Raw genomic sequence first — 20558 nt, 5'->3', positions numbered from 1 at the left:
TGAGTCGTGGGTCGAGGCCACACGTTGGACGCGGGAAATAATACTTGTCAGGCTGCGTTCGAATTCTTTACGCCCACGCTCCATAGTGCAGGCACCATCGGCGGTTGCGAGCCTGTAACGACAGCCTGTCTCCATACTGGCTTAAATGAGTGGCAGAGTGTATATGCGTCTATGTGTTTGTGTGTTTTGTGTCCAGGTCCGTACCTTAGCCGCAATGCTGCCAGTAAAATAATATTAACATAATAACATTAACATTAACAATATTGTACCTATAGTGAACACAATGTTACCACGGAAGTAAGATGTTGCGCTTGGCATCATGTTGTTATAATAAGTAAAATTTCACCATGTTGCTAACAACCTAGCAGCCTTGACGAATGATATGTAACTATGTGTTTGTTCTGTTCGGTATTATGTATGCGGATGTGTATTTGTACAAGGCTATGAGCGTGTGAATGCATCAGTGCGAGCGGTCAAGGCACGAACCAAATGTATCTGTGTAGGTGTTCGTTTGGTGGAGCGGTAAGCGTATGGATGTATGAGTGCATGATTGTATAGATGGAAAATACGGGAAAGCCGAAAAGAAGGTTTAGCTTGTATAGGTAGGAATTTTCCGTTTTCTGGGTAACGTTCCTTACCACGGCGGTGGCTATAAGAAGGGGAAAACTGAGTCAACGGGCCAAAGTCTTGTTTTAACAGTGTCCAGTGCAAGTCTAGTGGTGATATTCAAATGTGAAGTGCGCGCTTTTAAACGAAAGTGGAAAAAAAAAAGTTTACAAAGTTTGCAGTGCGCGAATTTAATCGCATTTTTGAAAGTTTGTGCGCGTCGAAAGTTTCCGCGGTACGTGCAAAGAGCTGGAAGCAGTTTTCTGTCAATAAATTCTGCAAGAGGTAAGAACACATATTCTTTTTTTTTCAGGCATGCTTGACTGGAGCTGGGTCATCCACCTGGCCTACCTCCCAAGCGAGCCAAAAGAAAACTTGCATTGTCATTTACGCTCCTACATACAAATATAGGTATGTAGATGAGTATATGACTATGCAGACAGAAAATCCATAGGCAACTGTGTATAGGTGCATGTACATAAATACGCTTTTACCTCTGAATTTTCTAAAGAGATTTTCTTTTTTTTTTTGCATTTAATTGCAGCACTGGGCACGGTTCTTGGCGGCGTACCGCCCAAAAACAAATACATTATTCTTGGCGAAATACCGCCCGGCAACAACAACCACGCACTACACTACACTTTTATATTGGCGGCATAACGCTCAACAACAACCACTACAGCACCTTTTTTTATTGGCAATAGACGGCAACAACAACCACAACAGCGTTTTTTTATATTGGCGGCATAACGCTCAACAACAACCACAACAGCGTTTTTTTATATTGGCGGCATAACGCTCAACAACAACTACAACATTTTTGTCATATCGGCGGCGCAACACCAACCACAACCGGTAGTTAGTCTCTATATTGGCGATATACGGAAGCAACAACCACAACAACAATTTTTTTATATATTGGCGGCGAAACGCCCAACGGCAACTATATCACATTGGCGACATACCGCTCAACACCAATTATACCATCTCCACTACGTTGGCGACGCAACACCAACAACAACAACATCACACTGGTGACATTCCGGCCAAAAACAATTGCCACGCTTCCACAAGCACTACATTCGAGTTAATTTGTTGCATGCGCACACCACAACAACAACTGCAAAAGCACAATAGAATTAGCAATATCGACAGCCCTTTTCACCGGCAGCATTGAGACGCACCCACAACAACAGCCCGTCAACACATATGACTTTTGGCAAAACGACACAAAACAAAAACACAAGCAACAACAAACACCTGCAGAGGGAGGAGCTTTTCCGGCATTACATCAGATAACAATATTATTTTTATATACATATTTTGTTTTATATTATTACCATTATCATGCAAACATTTTCATAAGGGGGCATAAGTAGTTGGTAGGAAACGGGCAAACGGGGCACTCTATTTCCGGGGCCGAGCATTTCTTTGTCGCGCATATAAAGGCTGAGTTTATTTAACTCCATACTTCAGGAGTTAATGGTGGCACTTTTGCCTCCATCACCTTTTTTTTATCTTCGTTTCTTCATTTTCTTTTTTTTTATTTTTCTACTTTAGTTTGACATTTAATTTTTCTTTGTATTTTCATCCCCACTTTCTACCATATACACATTTTTCCTTTGCATACGGTTTCTGCTACCTATGGTAGCACCAAATTGGGATTTTCATATTTTCGAATTTTTGCCATTTTTTATTTTTTTATTTTTGGTACTTACTTCTATTATCATTGGCAAAATAAATTGCCACATCACACCCGGAGGGCGTATATACACAGTGCGCCTTCAGCACCAAGAACATTTTTTTCTTTGATTACACATTTTGATTTCTTTTAATTTTTTTTGCGTTTTACCATCACGCGGGCTGCTCCGATACTACCAAAGCACTCATTATCAAAGATCACCAGCGAGTGATCTTGGCTGAGTGTTTGAGTGTGATCATAGGTATATATGTATGTTTTTGACTCTGCTATTTCAGCGAATTCAGCACATCCACTCAACTACATAATATTTTTCCTAATACACCTGTTTAGTTGTATGTACATGTGTTAGCACAGATTCCTGCTCTTGCAAAAATAGAACAGGAATTAGCAAATCAGAAAGATAAAAAAAAAAAAAACAGATTGCATCGAACATATGTACATGCATGAAAAACGTCACAAACGTACATTTGCACTTACATACATACCTTTTGTTTTCATAAACATATGAATTCTTTTGCCTTGATGACCTACTTTTGCATTGTACATATTTGATCATATGTTTACTTGAGCGGTTGCGGTAGGTCAGAGATTAGGGTACTAGGATTTTTTTACTTATTCGCCCTCTTATTTTATTTTATTTGAATTTGTAATCTTAGGGTTTAGAATTAGGTCCTAGTAATAATATGGCATTAGGGTGGCCCTAAAAGTTTAATTTTTTTATTTGAGTTCGGACACCTTGTCTATTAGCCATAAGTATCTTGTATTGTATGGAATCTGAAATTCATCTACTTCTTCCTGTATTCCCTTGAATTTATAAAGTTAGCTAGTAATAAGATTCAGTATTATATTTGAGCATTTTTTTTGTACTTTGAGTAAATAGAAGCTTTACAAATTGATACTAGTTAGCCTTTTGGAAGTCTTGGCAAATTATTTTGTAGTACATTTTGATTTTTAAAGTTTTGTTGAAATTATTGAACTGTTATTAGTTAGTAATTTGGAAGCAAAAAAAAAAAAAAAATTTTTGTTAATAAATCTTAAGAAGTATGTTTGGATGAAATTTTAACAGTTTCAATAATGCAGGGCTAAGTCAAATCTTGGTGTTGGTGCTGCGCTTGTGCGTGGCAAGGTAAGGTGAAGGTGAGTGGTAGAGAAAAATGACCAATTGACAGACGGACAGACTAGTGTCAGGCTTGGGGGCACTGTAAGGTAAACAGGAGTCAGCACAGTGCCCACGGTGCAGTGCAAGTTGCACTGCAGAGGGAGGGTAGACTCCACCTGACAGGACAGGCCTTCACCTTTTTCTGCTCCTCATGCTTTCCCCTCTATAACTTTGCCCCTCACGTCTATTTCTATCTATTTCAGCTTTCCTTTGTAATCACATGCAGGTATGAACCTTTTTTTGTTCTTGTGGCTGCGGGTGAGGTCGGTGGTGCAATACCCCGCCCAAGACGACGAGCTAGCCTGGGCCCGCAAGCATACCTGCTTGCCGCCGCTCCTCATCACCCAAACAGTCAGCCACGTAACAAGGCGTCGGACCTTTATGTCAGGAATTGCCCGGTGTATGCAGTACTCAAAGAAAAGAATCCAAAACTTGTGGAAGAGGAACGCATACTCCCCAAGGAAACGCGTGCCACTCTTGCTCAACTTCGTTCTGGATACTGTAACAGGTTGAACTCTTACCTATCCAGAATCAACCCCGACATACAAAATGTATGCCCCGCTTGCAATGTGTCCCCGCATGACACCAACCATCTCTTTAATTGTAATGTGGAACCAACGCCTCTAACACCCCTTTCATTATGGTCCACCCCTGTTGAAACAGCAAGTTTCCTTGGACTCCCGTTAGAGGATATTGATGACAATTTGTGATCGGTCGCGGCTGTTAGGTAGGTCGGGTTCCGCTTCCCAAGGCAGTCGGTTCTATGTACCGGAGCGACAAGGGATTTTTCCCGACCAAGGACTAACATTTCAGTGTAACCCCATTTAATTTGTTGCGTCCCTCCTACAAATTGTCATCGTCCCAGCAGCTCCTTGCAGCGGAACTGCTCCATATTCTCTTGCTCCGGGAAGGTGTCGAATCCAATCCGCGTCCGTCTCCTGACCTCGGTCCTGAGAAATGGTTCTGCGGCGTCTGCGAGAAAAGAATCTTTAGAACGGTCATACTCTTGTCTGTGTGTCTCGTGCAAGGGATGGTTTCATCGGACAGGTTGTTCTGGGCTAGATCCCAAAACCCGACGTCCACGTATCTTTTATAAATCTTTTGGGCTCCTTGCTGTTCACGCCCAAGGGCGTCCCGTAGTCTACGCCTACGGACTTCTTCGACTCCGAAAAAAAAAATAATTATTATTTTCCGTCCCTGGAAAGAAATATTAGGTACAAGAAGTAGCAAATTGATTTTGCGTAGGAATTTTGAGATACGTAAGTGGCAGCAAAAGGAAAATTTTACAGAATATTACAATGATAAAGTAATGTTGGTAAATCCATTGAAGTAATTGAATACATTATTGATGGTATAACTGATGAACAATTGCGTATTCAAGGGTATTTACAATGCTTTAATAACAAAGCACAACTTTTGCAAGCATTTTCAAAAAGAAAGCAGAGACCAGCTTAGGAAAGTCTTTTACTAAAGTTATTATTATTATTATTATTATTTTATTTATTACGGCCAAAAAAGCCTAATTCATTGTATAGTACAATTTACAAAATTCATAATTGTTTCTTAAAACTATTTCATTAAAAAGAAATGAGTAAATTCATTGTTGAACTAGTATTACATATTTAAATTTTTACAATATAGAAATAGTTTTTCTTTAAACTTAACAACGTTTTCACAGTCTTTTATCTCTGCTGGTAGTTCATTATACATTTTATAGTCTACGTATTCTAAGGTCTTTTTTGCGAACTCGGTTCTTACTTTGGGCAGTCTTAAATTTCTGCTACTCCTAGTTCCATAGTTATGGATCTCATGATTGTACTGTATCTTATCACTCAGATAATTTGGTAACATTCCCTGTGTTATGTAATGTATAAACTTCAAAGAGTAATAACAGATTAATTGTTTAATACTAAGCCAATTTAACATAGGGAGCATAATACTTTTTGATGTTCTATAAGAGCATTTTAGTATCAAACGCATTGCTTTGTTTTGCTGTATTTGGAGCTTACTAATTAACGTATCATTTGTTACTAGTAGTATTGATGGGCAGTAAATAAAATGTGGTTCTATAATTGATCTATATACTAATATTTTGTGATGTTGCCTAATATGCTACATGTTCGATACATAAATCCTATTTTATGTGCAATTTTCTTCTCTAAATGATTCATATGTTCTGTGAAACTTAGTTTCTGATCAATTATTACACCTAGGTACTTCATTTGATCTACTCTTTCAATTGCATTGGTTTTTATTTTCAGACTAGATTGGATTAATTTATTATGGCTCTTGTTAAATATCATATACTTAGTTTTATCAATATTAAGTTTTAGCTCTCTACTGCACAGCCACTTAAATAAATTATTTAAGTCTTCTTGTATTTTCATGACAGCGCAATCTACATTTTTGTCACTAATGCTAACTAATGCATCATCCGCAAAAAGAGTTATTTACAATTTCTCAAGCAAGTTTTTATATCATTGATGTAAATTGTAAATAATATCGGAGCAAGTACTGAGCCTTGTGGCAGCCCAATGTTGACATCAACAACCAATGAAACTGCGTCTCCAATTACCGTCCTCTGCTTTCTGTTACTCAGGTAACTACGAAACCATTCCAAAGCTTTTCCCTTGATCCGAATTTTATCCATTAACTTCAGCAATTCATTTCGATCGATTGTTTCAAACGCCCTCTTTAAGTCCAATAAGCAAGATACTACTACCTTTTTATCAGCAACAGCCTCTTTCCACTCTGCAATTACCATGTTCAATGCTGTTTCGCAGGAGTGGCCTTTCCTGAAGCCTGATTGCTCTAGTATGATTATATTATGATCGTCTAGGTATGCTACTAGTTGCTTTTTCACCACTGTTTCCATAATTTTTTCATCAATAGGTAGGGTATTAATCGAACGCAGCTCGTCAGGTTTCGTTGTATTTTTTACTTTTGCCACTGGTATTATTGTGGATATCTTCCAGCAGCTGGGAACAATGCCACTATCAAACGATTCGTTTATAATGTCCTTATATAAGTGTGCAATGTACACCATAGAGTCCTTGATAACACCCTCTGACAATAGGTTTTTACCGCCATATTTGTTTTTGTTATGTTTTGTTATGTTCATTATGTCTTCTAACTCGATACTGGTGAGCTCAAATGTTGCTACCGAGTTGGTTGTTTCACTTTTATCAACAAGTTCAATTGTTTCAATACTATCATTGATTTGGATTATGCTCTGAACAAAGTAACAATTCAAGACATTAGCTATATCGTTGCTATTTTCTAGACATTCACCGTTAAATACTATTTTTTTAATATGCTCTTTATTGTCTGCAAGTTCCACAGCATCTTTCAAACATTTCCACATGGATTTCATATTTCCTTTATTAATAATCACTTGATCTTCCATGTATTTCTTCTTTTTAAGTATTATATTTTTTTTATATATTTTTTTTTTGGCATTATAATCATCCCAATGACCTGTGCTAATCGCAATTTTATATAATTAAAATTTTCGTTTATGTAGTAATGTTAGTTCACGGTCGTACCACTTATTTCGCAATTGTATACTGATCCTCTTCTCGTATGTCAACGTTTGCATGGCTTCAGACAAGATATCATTCAAAGCCTGAACCCTATTTTATAACACTATATTAGATATAGAACTTATATCAAATATCCGCAGCAGATTTATGAGGTTCTCCGCGATGTAGTTCTCCCAACAGACGGCATTAGCATATTTTCTCATTCTGCAATGTTTTGAAGTAGGTATTTGAAAGCAGATTGTCTCAGATATTTTATATTCGCTGGCACATTCAATTTTGATCTGGTCATTATTGGCAAATAGTAGGTCAATTTTTGTAGCTGAGTGCTCCGTTACTCTCGTATTAAAATCAATTTTTTGTACCATGGCCATTTGTGCAAACACACTTCTAAGCTGGTTAGAGTACGTTGATGGTATATTCATGTTTATATTAAAGTCACCAATAATTAGATTATTATCCGAATCTTTAAGGTGCTCTGTGACGATCTCATTTAAATATTTAACAAAATATGCATCGCTGCTACTAGGTGAGTGATATATTACTCCAAATTTCCACTTTAGAGCGCATTTTTTAATTTTTATAATAATACACCATATGTTCATGTCGAAAGACTTATTGCATACAACGTTGAATTCTACTTGTTCATGTATATAAAATAACACACCACCCGTGTGCCTACTGTGTGAATCACAACGGATTAATTTATATGTAGAAATATTTAAATCGGAGTCCATTATATTATCTGTTGTACAGGTTTCGGAGCACACTACTAAAGCTGGTTGTTTAACTTCCATAAGACGTTCTAGGTCTACTTTATTTGAAACAATACTATTAATATTAAAATATATGCACTGCAGGATACAGCCTTCCTTAGTACGCGTAGTGTACGCTTTAGTTTTCAGTGATATAGTCACATATTTGGTTTGTTGCTAGTATCCCATATGTTTTTTCCTAACATTCAGCTTCTGCTGATATACAGGGCACAATCTATCCATAGTATCGTGGTTGTAGGGTTTGTTTATAATTTTAACTTTACAATATTTTACTTTGTAATTTTGTTATTATTTTTAAATGTATTCATGTATTTTTGGTTTTCAATTTTGAATTTACTTACTTCAAAAATTTTCATTCTTCTGAAAATTAAATTTTTGTACTAGCGATTCAATTAAAAATATATTAATTATTACATAAAAACAGTTCCTTTTTTACTTCAATATTGGAACTACAATTGGCGATCTCGCCTTTTGTCGAGTGCAGTAATTGTTTTTTGAATGTGGGATAATCGTATCCATATCGGTCATCGTATATAATTTCTTGGCATTATAACGGTTTAACATAGAAGAACTAATATTAACATAGAAGAACTAATATTACAGCAAAATTCTAGATGCAGTTGCAGATACATAGAAGAACTAATATTACAGCAAAATTCTAGATGCAGTTGCAGATACATAGAAGAACTAATATTACAGCAAAATTTTAGATGCAGTTGCAGATACATTGAGAAGCTTATATTACAACAAATTGTAGGCTGTGTGCGTCTTCGTACATACCGTGTATGTTGCTGCGCCTAGAATTAAGATAGAGCTGGTTTCATAGCAATAACGACCATTGATTATATCAACCTTACCAACCTCCTCTGATGTTATCAATGACACTTCCGTCACTTTCGCTATCGTTATTGTTAATAAAGTAAGAATTACACAACGTAAATGATACTTCTGATATACTACTAGCAACAATTTCATCTTCCTGCATCTCAAAAAACAATTTCATATTGATACTAAATCTCGAGTAATTAAGCCAATTTATTTACATTCAATTGATTACTTATTTAGGACTATTTACATTCCATAAGGTAGTAGCAAAATTAAAAAATTTTAAATTGTGAACTCTTCCTTCAATTCAGTATAGTATTTATTTAATATAAATTATATAACTGTTTTACTGATTTAGATTAATTTTGTTTTATTAATTTTCTAACAGGGAACGACTTTTTGTCATCCCTTGTCAAATTTGCTATTTTATTCTCTAACTTTCTTTTTCAAAACGGTTAATATGTTTCACTCCCCACACAACAATACACACAACATACAAACTACACTCACAAGCAATTTAAATGACTCACTAATTGATTTACCGAATGAGAATTTTTCTGATCATATTTCGAATCCTTACGAAAATATAAGATCAAATGAAATTTCCGCAACATCAATTAAACTTCCACAATTTTGGACTAGTTGTCCAGAAGCTTGGTTTATCCATGCAGAAACACAATTTAGTACTAAAAATATAACGCAAGAGAACACAAAATATGAACATATTATTACCACCGCGCTTCCACAGGAAGTAATTTTAACGGTTTTAGATTTTAGTCAAAATCCCCCCCAAGTTAATAAGTTTTCTGAACTTAAGAAAATCTTAATTAAAAGGCATTCATTAAGTGAAAGTTCAAAGCTAGATAAAGATTTTAGTGATTCTGAGATGGGAGATCGTAAACCCTCAGAATTTTATCGATCATTGATTTTACTTGCCGGTTCAAATTTCAGTGAAAATATTCTTAAAAAGATTTGGATAAGAAAACTTCCCAAAAATTTAAGTGCGATTTTAGCTAGTTCCAATTCAACTAATATAAATGAATTGACAAAACTCGCTGATAATATTTGGGAAGTCATAAATAAAAATGAAGTATATTCGGTTAACGCGGTTTCGAATTTAGTATCGCAAAATTCTGTTGTTGAAAATTTGGTTAAAACTACTTCTTTGATGTTTGACAATTTTCAAAAACTTTCTTTAGAATTATCTGAAATAAAAACTCAAGTTTATCAAAATCAATCTAGATCACGGTCGAATTCCAGAAATAATTTTAGAAATTCATTTAGACGTCGTTCCAATTCGCGTAATAATCCAAATTGGCTGTGTAGATTTCACTACAAGTTTGGAAGTAATGCCCGAAATTGTGAACAACCGTGTTCTTATAATAAAAATAAAGATTCAACAAACTAAATTCAACCGTTGTTGCAGCGACGAACAACGGTAATTTGGAATTTTCAACTCGTCGCTTGTTCATTTTTGATAAAGATAATAAACTACATTTTTTGATCGATAGTGGAGCAGAAATTTCAGTGTTACCATTGTGTAAATTTCCACATACGAAACGTACAGATATAATTCTTACAGCAGCTAATGGTTCAACAATTTCCACATATGGGAAAAAGCTTTTAAACGTAAATTTAGGTTTAAGATATGAATTTCCCTATACATTTTTGATAGCGGATATAGCTAAGCCAATAATTGGAGCAGACTTTCTTTGTAAATATGGTCTCCTTATTGATATGAAACATAAGCGATTAGTGGATCCCTTAACAAATCTTTCGGCCAATACCATTTCTTCTTTTTGTGACATTCCTTTACCAAAGTTATTTGTGGTTGATAATAAATTTACGAAATTATTAAGAGAGTTTCCGTCACTTTTTGCAGAACCAGATTATACGAAACCTGTTAAACATACAACGGTACATCGACTTGTAACGGAAGGTAGTCTTCCATTTTCTAGACCCAGGCGCTTAGATCCGATAAAATACAAAGTCGCTAAAATGGAATTTGATTTTTTAGTTAAAACAGGCATTTGTCGGCCTTCAAATTCTTCAGTAGCATCTCCACTTCACTTAGTACCTAAAAAAGAGTTGAATGACTGGCGTCCTTGCGGTGATTTTAGGAGATTAAATATTGTAACTGTGCCGGATCGTTATCCTTTACCACACATACACAATTTTAATATGAATCTTCGTAATAAAAATATATTTTCGAAATTAGACTTAGTTAGAGCATATCACCAAATTCCTATGGCTGAGGAAGACATTTATAAAACGGCGATTACAACTCCTTTCGGTATGTTTGAATTCATGCGAATGCCCTTCGGACTTAGAAATTCTGCACAAACTTTCCAAAGATTCATTAACGAAATAGTCAGTGACTTAGATTTTGTATATTCTTATATCGACGACTTACTTATTGCAAGTAAAGACGAAGAACAACATTTAAAACATTTGCGTATACTTTCAGAGTACGGTTTAAACATTAAACCAAGTAAATTTACTTTTGGCGTATCAAATATAGACTTTAATATATTTCTGGTACAAGTATTCGACCTTCTGACGAAAAGGTAGCAGCTATTCGCAATTTCGAACGTCCGAAATCAGTTAAGCAAGCCCAAAAACTTATAGGCATGGTAAACTATTACCATAGATATATTCCAAAATTAGCAGAATTTACGAACAAAATTTATGATCTAATTAACAGAACAAGTAAGAAACGTGACAAAACTTTAATATGGGACGATATATCGAGTGAAGCTTTTGAATGCATTAAGGATAAATTTGCATCTACGATATTGTTAAATCATTTTAACAAAGATGCCAAATTATCTTTAACAGTAGATGCATCTAAACGGCTATTGGTGGTGTTATACAACAAACATATAATAACAAAATTGAACCTCTTGCATTTTTTTCTAAAAAACTTTCTCCAACCGAAATTAAGTACAGCGCATTTGATAGGGAATTATTGGCAATTTATTTAAATATAAAACATTTTCGATATCTTTTGGAAGGACGACAATTTACAGTTTTTACGGACCACAAACCTTTAACTACAGCTTTAAATTCAAAAACAGAACGGAGTCCCAGACAAACGAGACATTTGGAGTTTATAGCACAATTTACTGATGACATAAAATACATTAAAGGAGAATCCAATGTTGTAGCAGATACGCTATCTAGAGCTTTCGAGGTTAATGCAATACACAATACAGAGCTGAATTTCAAAATTTTACAAAGCGAACAACAAAATGACAGATTTAAACGAACTAATATCTAAAATACAATTTTTAAATTTGAAGTTAATTAATATACCTATATTAAATTTCAATATTTGGTGTGAAGTTTCTGGAGATACACCTAGACCATTTGTACCGAGTAAATTACGGAAGACGGTATTTGACATGCTGCATGGAATTCCACATCCTGGTACAAGAGCTACACGGCGACTCATAATTAAAAAATATTTTTGGCCTAACATGACTAAAGATATTAATAGTTGGTCAAAAGAGTGTCTTAACTGTCAAAAATCCAAGGTTTATCGTCACACAAAGTCTCCTGTTGTCAAAATTCCCATTCCTAAGAATAGATTTGAGCATATACATCTAGATATAGTTGGACCGTTACCTATTTCGAAAGGACATCGTTTTATTTCAGCAATAATTGATAGATTTACTGGTTGGCCAGAGGCATATGCTCTAAAAGATATTTCAGCGTCAACAATTGCGAACAAATTTTTCAAAGAATATATATCTCGTTTTGGAGTTCCATTGAAAATAACCACCGACCAAGGTAGCCAATTCACATCAAAATTGTTTTTAGAGTTAACCAAATTACTCGGTAGTCATCATATTACTACTTCGGCTTATCACCCTCATGGAAATGGTATGGTTGAAAGGTTTCATAGGCAGCTAAAAGTTACTATAATGGCTAGAGATGGATCAAACAATTGGTATGACGAGTTACCTGTCATACTACTTGGGTTGCGATCTATTTACAAAGAGGATATTTCAGCTACACCAGCGGAAATGGTTTTTGGTCAAAATGTACGTTTACCGGGGGAACTTGTTGTTCCATCAGCTGAGAATAATTCATCAACTGAAACTTTAAGTAGTTTACGCGAACATTTTCGGAATATTAAAAAAAATTTAAGTCATAATAGCAATTGTGATACAGGAATTTATGTTCCATAAGATCTTCAAACCTGTAAATTTGCATTTGTTCGAGTTATGATAGATAAACGCTCATTACAGCAACCATATGAGGGACCTTACAAAATTGTGGAAAAAGAACGAAAATATTTTAAATTGGAAATCAATGATACTATTAAAACTATTCCAATTGACAGATTAAAACCAGCAATAATTGAAACAACAGATACAAACAACACTAATAATACACTTAGAAAGAGAGTTACTTTTAATTTGTTTGATGTTGATTTTTCTTGAAGGGGGAGTATTGTAGGGTTTGTTTATAATTTTAACTTTACAATATTTTACTTTGTAATTTTTTTATTATTTTTAAATGTATTCATGTATTTTTGGTTTTCAATTTTGAATTTACATACTTCAAAAATTTTCATTCTTGTGAAAATTCAATTTTTGTACTAACGATTCAATTAAAAATATATTAATTATTAAATAAAAATACTTCCTTTTTTATTTCAATATTGGAACTACATTGGTTTATATCTAGTCCCATATTCAGATCTTTGTTTGCTCTAATGCAGTTGATACATTTATTAATTGCTGTCTCATTGCATTCTTTGGAAATATGTGCGCCATGACATTTAGTGCACACTTCCGTTTCTTTACAGTCTTTAGCTTTATGATTGAAACCTTTGCACTTAAAACCACATAAAACCTGCACTGCATCGTAGACTTTGCATCGTTTCCATCCAGCCTTTCCTCAGCTAATATCTTCGCAAACTCTTTGACATCCAATTCTAGAACTGCATTGTAGTAAATATTTCCATTTTTATTTACTTGGTATAACTTTGTAATTTTTATGTCAGTTTGGCTTAAGCAATTATTTTGTCTTTTAATTCTTTGAGCGAGCTCCTCAATCTCATATTTGTAACTTATTCCGTTTATAAGAACAGATGGGTTAATTTTTTTAGGGATCCTCACCTCATAATTATTTCCAATATTATTTTCAATTGCATTTCTTATTTTTCTCTCTCAACGTTATTTGCACTTTCTGCGATTACCACTCCATCTTGTCCACCCACTATGTTCATAATTTGCAACTCTTTGGGATCAACTTTTGAGTTAAGATCTTTTTTAGTTTTTTTAACTTCCTGTTTGGTACTAGGCTTAATTATTAGAGGAACTACATTTCTTAGCTCTGGCAACTCTTATTTTTTTGATTTGGCACTTTTTGCTACGTTTGCATATGAAAGTCTGGTATCCCCATTTATATTTTTCTTTGTTTCTGCACACATTTTCTTGTTATCTTCTTTGTTGTTTTCAATTACCTTACATACCTGCTCGCTATTTTGCATTAGAACATCAGCTATATCACGGAGTTTATTTACTTCTTTAACACTTTTCTCACATGTCTCTTGAGCTTTTTTCATTGCCTTAATTATTTCAGAAAATGCTGTTTCTACCGCCTTCAGTACTTGCTTAATTTCATCTTCATTTTTCTTCAGAGAAATATCGAACTCATTTCTATATTCAGCTAGCCTTTGGCCATTTTGTTTCACAACTATTTGCATATCTTTAAGGATGTCATCAACGTTACTTATGTACTGCAAACAATCATCGCACATAAACCTAAGCATCGGAACCTCACTGAGTTTATCTATGCTGTATTGGTCCAAGCCAGCGCATTTGCTAGTTAAATGGAAATATTTCCCATACACGCCTGGACATCGGATTTTCGCACCTTCTGTCCGAATGGTGCCTTTGCACCTGTCAAATCTTGCTTCCACTCTTCCTCACCAACTACATCAATTTCTTCCTTGTACCTGTGCTTATTTTCAATTAGTACACTAGTTTTTAAGCAAGATAATTTCTATATAACAATTTATTTAATAATTTAACAAAATTTTCGCAAGAGCATCCAAAATTTACGTCTCTCTTTTCAGAGTTGCCAACAATCTAAACAATGATAATGTGAGGTGCTATAATTGTAACTCCATGGGTCATTATGCGTCGGAGTGTCGGAAATCAATCAGAGAGAAAGGAGCTTGCTATGTTTGCGGAAATAAAGGTCATGTTGTTGTTGTAGGAATGTTTCGCCCACCTAATAGCTCCGACCGACCACAAATTGTCCTCAATATCCTCTAACGGGAGTCCAAGGAAACTTGCTGTTTCGACAGGGGTGGACCATAATGAAAGGGGTGTTAGAGGCGTTGGTTCCACATTACATATACATTTTGTATGTCGGGGTTGATTCTGGATATGTAGGAGTTTAACCTGTTATAGTATCCAGAACGAAGTTGAGCCAGAATGGCTCGCGTTCCCCTGGGGAGTATGCATTCATCTTCCGAAAGTTTTGGGTACTGTTCCTTGAGTACTGGATTCACCGGGCAATTCCTGGCATAAAGGTCCGACGTCTGTTTGGGGAGTTCACCAAGGACCTGCTTGTGTTTTTTCGATTCATACGGCTGGGTTCTCAGGTGCCGTATTTCCTCAAAATGCTTACGGAGATGACTCCTTAAGCCGCTAGGCGGTGCTGGTTCTTCAATCAGATGTCTGTTGGGATGCTCAGGTTTCTGGGTATTCAACAGGAACTGTTTGGTCAGCATCTCATTTCTCTCCCTGATGGGGAGTATTCTCGCCTCATTATGCAGATGGTGTTCTGGGGACATAAGAAGACAGCCCGTGGCAATTCTGATAACAGTATTTTGGCAGGCCTGTAGCTTATTCCAGTGGGTTATTTTTAGGCTTGGCGACCATATAGGGGACGCGTAGCATGCAATCGGCTGGCCAATTGCTTTGTAAGTAGTTATGAGCGTTTCTTTATCTTTTCCCCAGGTACTGCCAGCGAGGGATTTGAAGATTTTGTTACGGCTCTGAATTCTCGGAACAATTGCGGCTGCGTGCTCACCAAAATGTAGATCCTGATCAAACGTCACACCCAAGATTTTGGGATGTAGGACAGTCGGCAGCGTAGTGCCATCGACGTGGATGTTCAAAATGGTCGATATTTGGGACGTTCATGTTGTAAATAAGGTCGCGGAAGATTTAGTCGGTGATAATGCCAGGTTTCGCGAGGCGAAAAAACTGGAGAGATCAGGGAGGTAGCCGTTTATTCTATTGCATAGCTCATCGATCTTTGGGCCCGGGTCTGTGGCCATTATTGTGCAGTCATTGGCGTAGGAAACGATTGTGACTCCTTCCGGTGGTGAAGGTAGCTTAGATATGTAGAAATTAAACAAAAGTGGGGATAGGACACCACCCTGTGGCACCCCTTGTTTAATTCTCCTTGGTTTTGATGTTTCGTTTCTAAATTGCACCGATGCCTGCCGACCACCCAGATAATTTGCGGTCCACCTTTTAAGACATGGGGGAAGGGTAGACCCTTCCAGGTCTTGCAGTAAGGAGCCATGGTTGACCGTATCAAAAGCTTTTGATAGGTCTAGCGCTACGAGTACTGTTCTATGGTGGGGGTATTGATTTAAACCGTAATTTATCTGGGTGCTAATGGCATTTAGCGCGGTGGTAGTGCTGTCGAGTTTTCTGAAGCCATGCTGATGAGAGGCTAGCTGCAAATTTGCTTGGAAATAAGGGAGCAAAATGGCTTCAAGCGTCTTTGCCACTGGCGATAGGAGAGATATCGGACGATACGACTCTCCTATGTTAGCTGGTTTCCCAGGCTTTAGTAGCGGGACCACCTTGGCCATTTTCCATTTCTCGGGTATGACAAAGTTGGAAAGAGACAGGTTGAAGACATGCGCTAAATATTTGAAACCCTCTTTCCTTAGGCTTTTAAGCATCGGCATGGCTATGCCGTCTGGGCCCACTGCTTTGGATGGTTTAGCGCGAACAATGGCGTCCTCAACCTCTTTAGCGGTGATGGTGATTGGTGACGGGCTGAATTTGTGTTTATGTGTGTGTCTATTGGCTCTCCGTCTATCTTTGTCGACCGTAGGAAGCATTATATATTGTCTGCAGAAAGCGCTCGCCCATTTTTTCGCATCCGACAGCACTTTGTCGCCAAAGGCGATGGAAACTTTGTCTTTGTGCTTAGTCGGATTCGATAGGGACTTTACGGTGTACCAAAGTTTACCCACACCGGTAGAGAGGTTGCAACCTCTTAGGTGCTCCTCCCATTTCCCCCGCTTGTGTTCGTCCACAAGCAATCTGATGCGTTGATTTATCATATATATTATTCCTGTAAGGTCTTTTCGTGTTAGTTCCCAATTTTCTGCTCTCCTTTGGAACCAATATTAATAAATAAGGTATCGTTTTAAAGGTGCGGGTTAGCTCTACATGCAAAACCATGTTTTAATTAGCAGAGTGCTTTTGTTTAAGCGTATTTAATAAAAATAAATTATTTAAAATGAGCGATTGTGAATGCACAAAAAAATCAATTCGTACTGCAACGCTATTGTGACTGAACAATATTAGGCAGTGGTGAATATGGTGAATATCACCCACTGCGAACGCGCCATCTACACGTGAAATTTGAAATGCGAAATTAAAGGCAGTAGTCAATATCATAGTGCTCAACCAACCCACTGCGAGCGCGCCATCAAGTTTTACACTTGAATATTGAAATTCAAACAGCTGTTTAGGCATATTTGTATAATGTTTTGTGGTCTCACAAGAGTAGCTGATTTTATTCGTAATTGTAAATCTTTTTTATACACCTGTGATAAAATACATAATTGGTAAGTTCTAAGATGTGCATTTTTACATGTGTTCGCATTTTGTTCATATTGTTAGATTATAATGCCTAGGGCCACCTTAAATCCTTCAACTGAGCGAAGAACACGTCAAGAAGGTAGAAGAATTCGACCATGTCAGCAACGAAATATTCATCTAGCCCATGCAAGACAAACAATGCGTAACCGCCGACAGGAAAAAAGTGCTCAAATGGTAGTCCAGCGTAGGAGTGACTTGGTACCATCATATATTTTAAAGTTAAGCAGTGACACAAATTCTAGGAGAATACAGGAAAAGCTTCCAAAAACTTATTGTTGCGCACGCCTCGGAATCATTCAAGAACCACATAGCGTTGGACGTATGGATCAAGAATGTGTATTTTGTATGGCCAAACTATTTGCCAGTGAAGTTAGCGATAGAAGTTCTTCAATTTGTTGTCACAAAGGGAAGGTGAGTTTGCCAGAAATTTCTGTATGTGAAGAACTTCGTTTATTGGTAGTCCGAGAAACATGCTTCAAAATTATCAAGATGCTATGAGTATAGTATCCCGCTTTGGCAAACCAGACATTTTCCTTACATTTACTTGCAACACTAAATGAATTGAAATAACATCAGAACTCAAGCCGTATGAGAGGACAGAAAACAGGCCTGATTTAATCTCAAGAGTATTTCACTTAAAACTCAAATCACTTTTAGATGATAAAAAGCACGTACTAGGTGTAGTTCTTGCGTATGTTAGTGTAATCGAATTCCAAAAAAGAGGCCTACCGCACGCACATATTCTTCTTATGCTTTGAGAAGTCGATAAGCTCAGTTCAATTGAAGATGTGGATTCCTTAATGCCGAGCTTCCAAATAATGAGGAAGACCCGCAACTTTTTACAATTATAAAACAAACTATGACGCACGGCCCATGCGGTATTTTAAATCCAAACAGCCCCTGTATGAAAGACGGTCAGTGTAGTAAAGGGTTCCCCAAAGAATTTCGAAGTGAAACAAACATAAACGTAAATGATTACCCTCTTTACAGACGTCGTGAGAATTTTGTAACAGCAACTACTGAAAATCAGGAAATCGACAATCGCTGGATCGTACCGTATAAATCTTACCTAAGTCGAAAATATCAGGCCCAAATTAATGTCGAGCATTGTTCCTCAATTAAATCTGTTAAGTATTTGTACAAATACGTTTATAAGGGTCATGACTGTGCTTCACTGAAATTGAGCATTAACTCTGACGGGCAAAGGGAAGTAAATGTAGACGAAGTTAATACATTCTTAAACTGTCGCTATGTTAGTCCTCCAGAGGCAATGTGGCGACTTCATGAGCGCCAACTCTTTCATCGTTCACATACTATTGAGCGGCTACCTGTCCATTTATAAGAAGAACAGATGATTTACTTCCGAGCTGGTCGCGAAGCTGAAACCAATATTAGCAAGGACTCGAAACTCATGGCGTTTTTCAAGCTTTGCAACGAAGAAGAGGACGCCCGTCAGTATTTATACCACGAAATTCCGGAACACTACGTATGGTCTAAAGGCAAATGGTGCATAAGGGCGAGAAACAGTAAGTGCATTGGTCGGATGTACACCGTAAATCCAATGGATTATGAAAGGTATTTCCTTCGTCTTTTACTTCTCCATACCAAGGGACCAAAGTCATACACGGAAATACGTATGGTAAATGATGTAGTCTATGATAGTTTTCAAGCAGCTGCGGAAAAATTGCATTTAGTAGGTAACAATGCTGAGTGGAAAGAATGTTTGCAGGAAGCTGTAACTTACCAAATGCCAACTCAGTTGAGATGACTTTTTGCAATTATTTGCGTTTTCTGTTCACCAACCAGCATTTTGGAACTTTGGCATATATTTCGTGATGCATTATCAGATGATTACCAAAAACAACACCAGCGCGAAGAGTCCTACAATCTTGCTTTACTAGATTTAGAAAACATTTTTAAAATGCATGGCAGAACGTTTCAACACTTTTGCTTACCTCAACCAACCATAGTTGACCAGCCTAACATACTCTACAACGTTGAACAAGAACGTCAACATGGACAAGAAGCTTTTAGCAAACTGAATCAAGAGCAAACGTCAATAGTGGAAGAAGTCTTGAGTTCGGTTAGAAATGAATCTCCAAACTGCTATTTCATTGACGGACCAGGTGGTTCAGGAAAAACATTTATTTACACTACGCTATGTCACATCCTCCGAGGGGAAAATAAAGCTGGTTTACCAGTTGCATGGACAGGCATTGCTGCGAATCTGTTACCTGGGGAAAGAACTTCACATGCTCTATTTAAGCTACCTGTGCCTATTTTAGATACTTCAGTGTCATCTATGCGGCCAAACTCAAAAGAAGCACAGCTTTTCCGGGAAACAGATTTATTTATTTGGGGCGAAGTATCTATGGCACCTAAGGATGCAATAACCATTGTTGATAAGCTTTTGAAAGATATAACAAATGTGAATTTGCCATTTGGAGGAAAAATATTTGTATTTGGAGGTGATTTTAGACAAGTTCCTCCAGTTGTTAGACATGCCACCAGAACTTCAATTATTGAAAATTGCATTAAACGCTCACGGTTGTGGTCAAAGGTGAAAATTCGTAGATTAGCTCAAAATATGCGAGCCAATAATGACCCTGAGTTTAAAAACTGGCTACTCAAACTGGGAAATGGTGACTTAGAAATCCAACATGAAATATCCGAAGATACTATTAAAATTCCACGACAATACTACGGTGATTATGATTACCTAATTGCTAAGGTTTACGGCACAAATGAAATAAATGACAGTAACATATCTAAGTTTTACTCAACAGCTATTTTATGTCCAAAAAATGACGAATGCTCGACTTTTAATGAGTATATAGTATCAAAATTATTGCCCGGGGATATTAAAGTTTATCTAAGTTGCGATACAGTCGACAACAATGAAAATTATAATGCTCAGTGTTATCCAACTGAGTTTCTTAATTCTCTAAATCCTTCCGGCTTACCTCCACATAAACTGATTTTGAATAAAAATACAATCGTTATGTTGATTCGTAATCTTAATGCCAAAGAAGGACTTATAAATGGTGCCAGGATGGTCGTCAGTCATTTAGGCGA

Source organism: Eurosta solidaginis, chromosome 2 (assembly GCF_040869045.1).
Source record: "Eurosta solidaginis isolate ZX-2024a chromosome 2, ASM4086904v1, whole genome shotgun sequence".
Lineage (NCBI taxonomy): Eukaryota > Metazoa > Arthropoda > Insecta > Diptera > Tephritidae > Eurosta > Eurosta solidaginis.
This window is presented reverse-complemented; position numbering follows the sequence as displayed.